Source organism: Humulus lupulus, chromosome 6 (assembly GCF_963169125.1).
Source record: "Humulus lupulus chromosome 6, drHumLupu1.1, whole genome shotgun sequence".
Lineage (NCBI taxonomy): Eukaryota > Viridiplantae > Streptophyta > Magnoliopsida > Rosales > Cannabaceae > Humulus > Humulus lupulus.
The window spans coordinates 13,614,412-13,621,898 of NC_084798.1; positions in this window are offsets into that span (position 1 = coordinate 13,614,412).

Genomic DNA, 7,487 nt, shown 5'->3' on the forward strand with positions numbered 1-7,487 from the left:
CAGGTTAAATGACGAGTTTCCTTTCTTTTTGGGGTCAACTTTCTTTAGATTTGGTGTTGGGGAGTTTGCTTTGGTGATTGGATTAAACTTCAGTTAGCCTCCATTCGAGTCTGAAATGAGGACGCTACCATCTTACAATTGATCAACTGATCAATGAGTATTTTAATGAGGCAACAAACATAGAAACTTGGTATTTTCGTGGGTGAAGATGACGAATCTTTGTATTTTAGACGGGAATGTTGGTCTTATGGAAGGATTAGATAATGAGGAGAGAGAGAGAAGACAAGAGTTAGATAAAGGTAGCGTTGCAGCTATACTATATTAATTCTATTTTAATTCCATCTTTTGTTATGTTATAGTTTAAAATATTTGAATGTCATGCTAAATAGAATGGTTTTTATGCTATTATAGTGGAATGACTACTACATTAAAAAAAAAAAAAAAAGCTCTTAAAGTGGATAATTAGAAATATATAAATATTTCCACATTATAGAAGAAAAAGCTCTTAAAGTGGATAATTAGAAATTTATATATATATATATATATTTCCATATTATAGGAGAAAAAGCTCTTAAAGTGGATAATTATAAATATATATATAGAGGGGAATTCTCCTATAGGAGCTTTACTTTAAGCCTTACCGGTAGGGCTCTCAGTATTTACAACCTGTGAACAGTTTTCGGTACGATTTTTTTTATGACCGTGTATATAGTAGCTATTTAGAGCATCCTGCAAATTTTCAGAAAATTCCAAATAGTTTACAGTACCGAAAACTAGGTTCAAATATGTTGTTGCACGCGTGACTAACTTTTTTTATGCGCGTGGAAAACATCATGTTTGAACCTAGTTTTCGGTATTGTAAAATATTCGAAATTTTCTGAAAATTTACAGGATGCTCTAAATAGCTACAATACACACGGTCATAAAAAAGTTGCTCCGAAAACTGATCACGGGTCGAGAAACACTGAGAGCTCTACCAATAGAGTTTAAAATAAAGCCCATGTAGAAGAATTATCTATATATATTATTGTTAAATATATATATTTCCACATTATATATATTTGCTGATTATTTTTTTAATATTGTTTTTACTTGTTTAAATTTTATTCCATTAAATTTATAATCATTTTCCTATTCTCATTCTTCTATTTACTTTATTCCCAATCAAATGTACCTTTTGAGTTTCAGCTCCCCTAATTTTTTTTCCTTTGTCGTATTTTCCACATTGAATTATTAAAAAATATATATATGTTTTTAATGTAAAAGAAAACCTCCTAATTTTTTTAATATACAATTAGTTCACTCTGAAAAGCTTTTCGCTTTTGTCACTGTCCTGGGGGTTAGAATTATGGTACGAGCAATTTTGTCCATTTTTAAGCATAGTTTACAGATGTTGAGATTGTGAGCATATTTTCCGATTTGAACTTAATATTATTTGATGCCTCTACATTATCCATATAATTCTAGTGCAATGAATTCGTTTCTCACATTTATGTTAATCGTCCTTTTTGTTATATTTTCCCACGTTTTACATAAGATGAGATTCAGACTGGCAGTCGATAACGCTAGGGGCTAAAGATCTATTTCACTTTTACTCTAGTAAATCTAATAAAAGGCAAAAGACAAAAGAAATGCGTGCCCTATCTCCGATCTGGAACTTATAGACTCCCATTGATCGACCTGTCTTTCTCAATATAAATATATTATTGTTTTTTTTTTGCCATTATTTTCTTAACTTATTTTGTCTTTATGAATAATATTAAAATGCGTGCCCTATTCAAATGACCATCCATAATTTTCCAAGCTTTCTGGTCCCCCGTTGGCCTTCACAAAAACTATCACATGGTCATGCTAATTGAAGTTACACTATATCTATCCATTTGAGGTTTTTCTATTTTCCACTTCTGCTCTTTTTCTAAATTATTATTAATATTTCTTTCTTTATTGAATTAAAAAAAAAAAAAATAGGTGGAGGATCCCAAACTGAAGTTTTCACACCATCCGTGAATAATCCAAATACCTACATTATCATTAAATATATAAATTTTTTGAATATAAATAATTTATTAATGATCAATTACCTAAATTAAATGTATATGAGTGTGTAAAATAAAATTTATAAATTTAACAGAAAAAAATTAATAATAAACAAAAAAAAAATACATAGAGCTTTTCACGACAAAATTTTTTTTAAGTGGAAATTACGTGTGGATTTTTTCATTTTCCTTTCATAAATATAGATATTTTGAGATTTTGCTTAATTTATGGCTTTTCTTTAATTTAAACTAGTTGTGTGGAAAAATATTTCCATTTTTTTTTTCAAGTAAAGCCATATTTTATTCATTAATTTGGTGTTTAGAGATTTTTGTGTTATTTTTTGGGGCAAGTTGTCATTTCACTCCAATGTGTTATTAACTACTTATGAGTATGTTTAACTTTTTTTGCTGAGCCTTGGCTCACGGGTACTATGTGGTATAGGTAAAGGGAAAAGGAAGTTGAACCAGCCATGAGTTTGAGAACTCATAAGTACTATGTGTTTAAGTTTTCTTGCTGAGCTTTGGCTTATGGACTCCGGGTTGTTCCTGACAGGTTCGGGGTTATCATTCCGAGCTACCAGAGGAGCTCGATTATTCCCAGTTCCACCAGGTGCATTTCCCGTAGTATTGTTCCGAGTAGTGTTTTGAGTGTTTCCCCCGAATCGATCGTTGCCGGTATTTGTCCTGGGTAGGCCTGCTGGGCTCTTTGCTCTACTATTCTGGCAGTCGTACTCCCTCGGGGTCATCCTCTGGTTCTTCGGGGTGGTGCTTGTACTTCAGCGACATGCCTAGCCAATTCCTCGTTTCGCACTGTAGCCTCGGTCAGCTGTTCACGCAATCTGCGATTCTCCAATTCCACGATTGGTATGTAACTTTTAGGATTATAATACAAATCCTCATCGGCCCTGGGGGGGTCTAAACAGGTTGCCTCCTAAAGGTTGATGATGCAGTCCCCTCATTGAGGCTCTGATCTACCATGGGTTGCTTCCCAGGCCTCCGTGAGTGGTTCTCGGCCTAAGGAGTACGCTCCTTGGGGATTTGGGGTATTGGTCGCCCACCAGTTCCGAGGATGTTCAAGGCGGCCATTGATGATGTGCATGGGGTATTTTATTAAACAATACAACGATTTGCTTAATGCTCTCAATGAAAGCACCAAACTGTTGATGTCGTTTTTCGTCAACTTAATTATGATGAGCACTAAACAAGAATATTGAAAATAAAATAGAAGGATTTAGGGGTTTTTTACATGGTTCAACAGTTTGTCTAGTCCACGAGTCACTGCTATTATCAATACTTTCTCAAAGCTTTGAATGAAAGAAATTTGGCAGAGTTTTTCCAGTCCAATTTATGTGTCTCTACAAATGAATTAGACCAGACTATTTACATACATGATTGTAGGAATATCTTACCCCAATTAAGGGAAGTTACAATCAAGCATTCAAATTTGAAATAAATATATTAAATGCGTTAATTATATAATATCCCATGATGATAGGGATTTAATATATGGTAATAATGAATCCTTATGAAATAGGAATTTCCTAACAGTCTTTCTGTGTGGCAAACACGTTGTGCTGACGCACTTTCGAGATTGGCCAAGCTTTGAGCTCATCGTTCCAGTTGTAGCCTCCTCCTCATCCAGTAATTTGGTTGAATACGTTCCTCGGAGAAGGTTGGTGTCTTCGAGCCTGTAGCTCAGGCTCGAACGCTGCGACTCCTGCGCGAGCGCTAACAGATCTTGAATCATGTGTCAAATTATACAAGTGTACTGCCAACACTTATTATTTTCGAGCTTATTCATTTTGAGCCTATATTTTGAGGATATTTATTTAATCTCAAAATTTGAGTGTAACTGTTATAAACTTCGAATTACTTAAGATTAATAAATTATGTAAAGCCCTCCAACTATAGTTATATGTATATAAATATAGGGAAATTCTTCTATAGGGACTTCATTTTAAGCCCTACCGGTAGAGCTCTCAGTGTTCTCAACCCTTGAACAGTTTTCGGCGTGACTTTTTTTTATGATCGTGTATATTGTAGCTATTTAGAGCATTCTGCAAATTTTCAGAAAATTCCGAATAGTTTACAGTACCGAAGTTAGGTTCAAACATGTTGTTGCATGTATGACTAATTTTTTTTATGCGCGTGAAAAATAACATGTTTGAACCTAGTTTTTTATACTGTAAACTATTCAGAATTTTCTAAAAGTTTGCAGGATGCTCTAAATAGCTACAATATATACGGTCATAAAAAAAAGTTGCGCCAAAAACTGTTTACGGGTCGAAAAACACTGAGAGCCCTACCGATAGGGCTTCACTTTAAGCCCCTGTAGAAGAATTGTCAACTAAATTTATATATATATATATATATATATAATGAATTTTGGTTATTTGGTCTCTACTCGCTATGGAGTATTTATTTGTTACAAGAACTAAAAACACATATATAGGCCATACAAAATCTCATAATGGAGCGGATACTATTTTTGCTCATTCATCTCTTCTTATTAGAGTTATCTTATATTTATTTATATATTTTATTGGGGCACAAGGAAGCATTTTTTTTTTCTCACTTCACTTGTTTATTTGATAGTTTTATATGATCCTTGACTTTTGGACGAGTTTTAAATAATTAATTGGGGTCAAATTGAAAGAAACAAGAGAATGATATGGTGAGTGGGAATGACAAGAGAAGATGGAGATCTCGAACAAGAAAAAATAAGTTTAACAAGGGCCTTGGGTTTGAGTGCTATGTGGTTCTTGAACGAATGCTTGAGTTGTGCTTTTGAGGTTCATGATTAAAGTATCTTTAATACAAATGTTAATGTTGATAACAAAATTACATAAAAAAAGAGTAATTAAATATTATGTTTAGTTCATTTCAATAAAAAATATTATTAGTACATAATTTAATATTATACTTAAAAAGAGTAAAGAATAATAATATTTATGTAATAACTACCTAACAAATTTTATTATAATTGATATTCAAATAAATAAAATAAATTATTTCATTAATAATTTTTTATAAATATTTTATTAATGCTAGTTGAGGCTAGCTCTCAAGTCTCCACTGTACAAAAAAACTATTTTATTAATATAAATTTTTTTGTTTAATTTGAAATTTACCATAACTTCAATACATTTTAAATTTAACATAATTCATTATATTATATTATATTAAAATATGCTATTTTTTATTTCTCACATTACACCACAAAGATTTGACATTTTAATTGAGATAAATATGGTGGAAGGGGAACCTCAAATTTTGTGTGGTGATCGAGGTGCTCATGAATCGAGTATGGCTTTGTTTGCTGTACATCGTTGAAGCAACGTCTCATGTTGCACATTATGGGTTGGTACATTAATTTTTTATACTACCAAGTAGAAGAGTTTCACATCAATATGGGTCCATGATACTGTCACTCACTCGGCCATGACAATAATTGACATGCATACACACACAATAATTTTCTTTATCCAATAACCCACCAAACTCATTATCCCCCAACTATAAAGATATATATATATATATCCTTTATATATTTTTTTAATAATAATTGAGTTCATCTTTTATTAAGAATTTACTTCATAAATCATCACATCTATTTTGAGGGAGAATTTGTTTAGAGCCTTAAAGATTTTAATTTTTGTCACGTGTGTGAGTATATCTAAATCATTATATATGGGGTCACTAGAATATCTTATTTAATAAAGTTAAGGCTAACTAAACTGATAAAAGATACTAATTACTATGTAATCTTGATTTATGAGTGTTTTCGTCATTTAATTTATTTCAATAATAAGCTTTTAGTTGATTTGTACTACTTTTTATGTGTGGTCCACTAATAATAAATCACACTATTTTTATTATATGATTTAGCAAGAAATAATAATTTAAAAATATTTGCTAAAAAAAAAATTTAAAGTATAAATCTTGTGATAAAATTCTTTATTTAAGAAAACTAATCGAATTTAACCCGAAGTACGAAAATCATCACTTAAAAGACAATGTACATACATTCAACATTTTAGTTATATTTTAATTAATTTTTAATCAATATTTAAAATTATTATGAATCATACGGGACAATCGAATATTCAAATACACTAATATTACCATTTACCACCAAGTATATATAATGGACTTTTTTTTTTCTTTTGTGAGAAAACTACCATATAAGATTTCTTTTATACAATAGTGAAGAGATCAAATCTTCATGAAAGTTTTTTCCATTATGCTTCTACTGTGGCTTTCTGATTCAAAGCTTGTTTTCTTCAAGTGTGTTTATTTGTTTTTTTTGGAAAAAATAAAATAAAAAATCAGTATTGTTGCCAAGTTCTAATAGTTATCATAAATGTGTCTGTACATAAATAAACAAACAAATGCTATTAATGATTCATACTGACAAGTCACAAATATATATCTTATTATGATTTCATTATATATATATATTTTTTTTTTTTTTGTCAGGTGATTTAATTGTAATTGATTCTCTCATTTTTTTTATTTTCCTTTCTTAAAAAGTTAGATTAAATAAATGGAAATTAAATTTGACGAAATTGATCTTATTCATGAATGGTCACTATCTTTTATATGGAGGTAACCTATTCTAGCTGGTAAAATATTATCAACTGAATTAGGGTAAAGTGGGGGTAAATATATATGGTTGCAATATTAAAGGTTACTACCCATGATAATTACTTTAATATTAACTATGGGATTAAGATCAATGATTTATATTTATAGTTGTTAATTGATATTTCTAAATTTTTTTTTTGATTTTTTCATTTTTTTGGAAGGGTTACATGATGAAAAAATGTGCATTTATTATGAAAATATAATATTATAAACTTTTTATTTTTCAAATATATGTCCATTTCTAAATATAATTAGTGTCTCTCATTGGTTGGAAACAACATTAATTATATAAAAAAAGAAATAACTAAATTTGAAATTAATATAGAAAAAAATATTTACCTGTTGATGACTTGATATATCAAGTCACTATGTTGCCACATCATCATAATTGTTAGTACCCATATACTAACCATTAAGAAATCTTCCATATATATATATATATTAGGGTTTATACTTTTTGGGTCTTTATGTTTTGTTTTATTACATGTTAGAACCATGTATATTGAAAAATTACATTTTGGACTATGTATTTTAAAATATGGTTCAAATAGAACCCAAAATAAAATTTTGATGAAAAAAATTAATTATAACAACACAGTTATTAAACAGAATAATTGTACTTTTATTCTGAATTGTTAGTTTGGTGAATTATTTGTGATTTTTGTTAAAAAAAAACTTTGATCAAAATCGGCTTTAGGGGTCTATTTGAAATGTTTTACAAAACATAGGGTCCAAACAAGTAATCGGACAAAACACAGTGTCTAGAAATGTATAAACCCTATACATATTTGTTGACATCGTTTT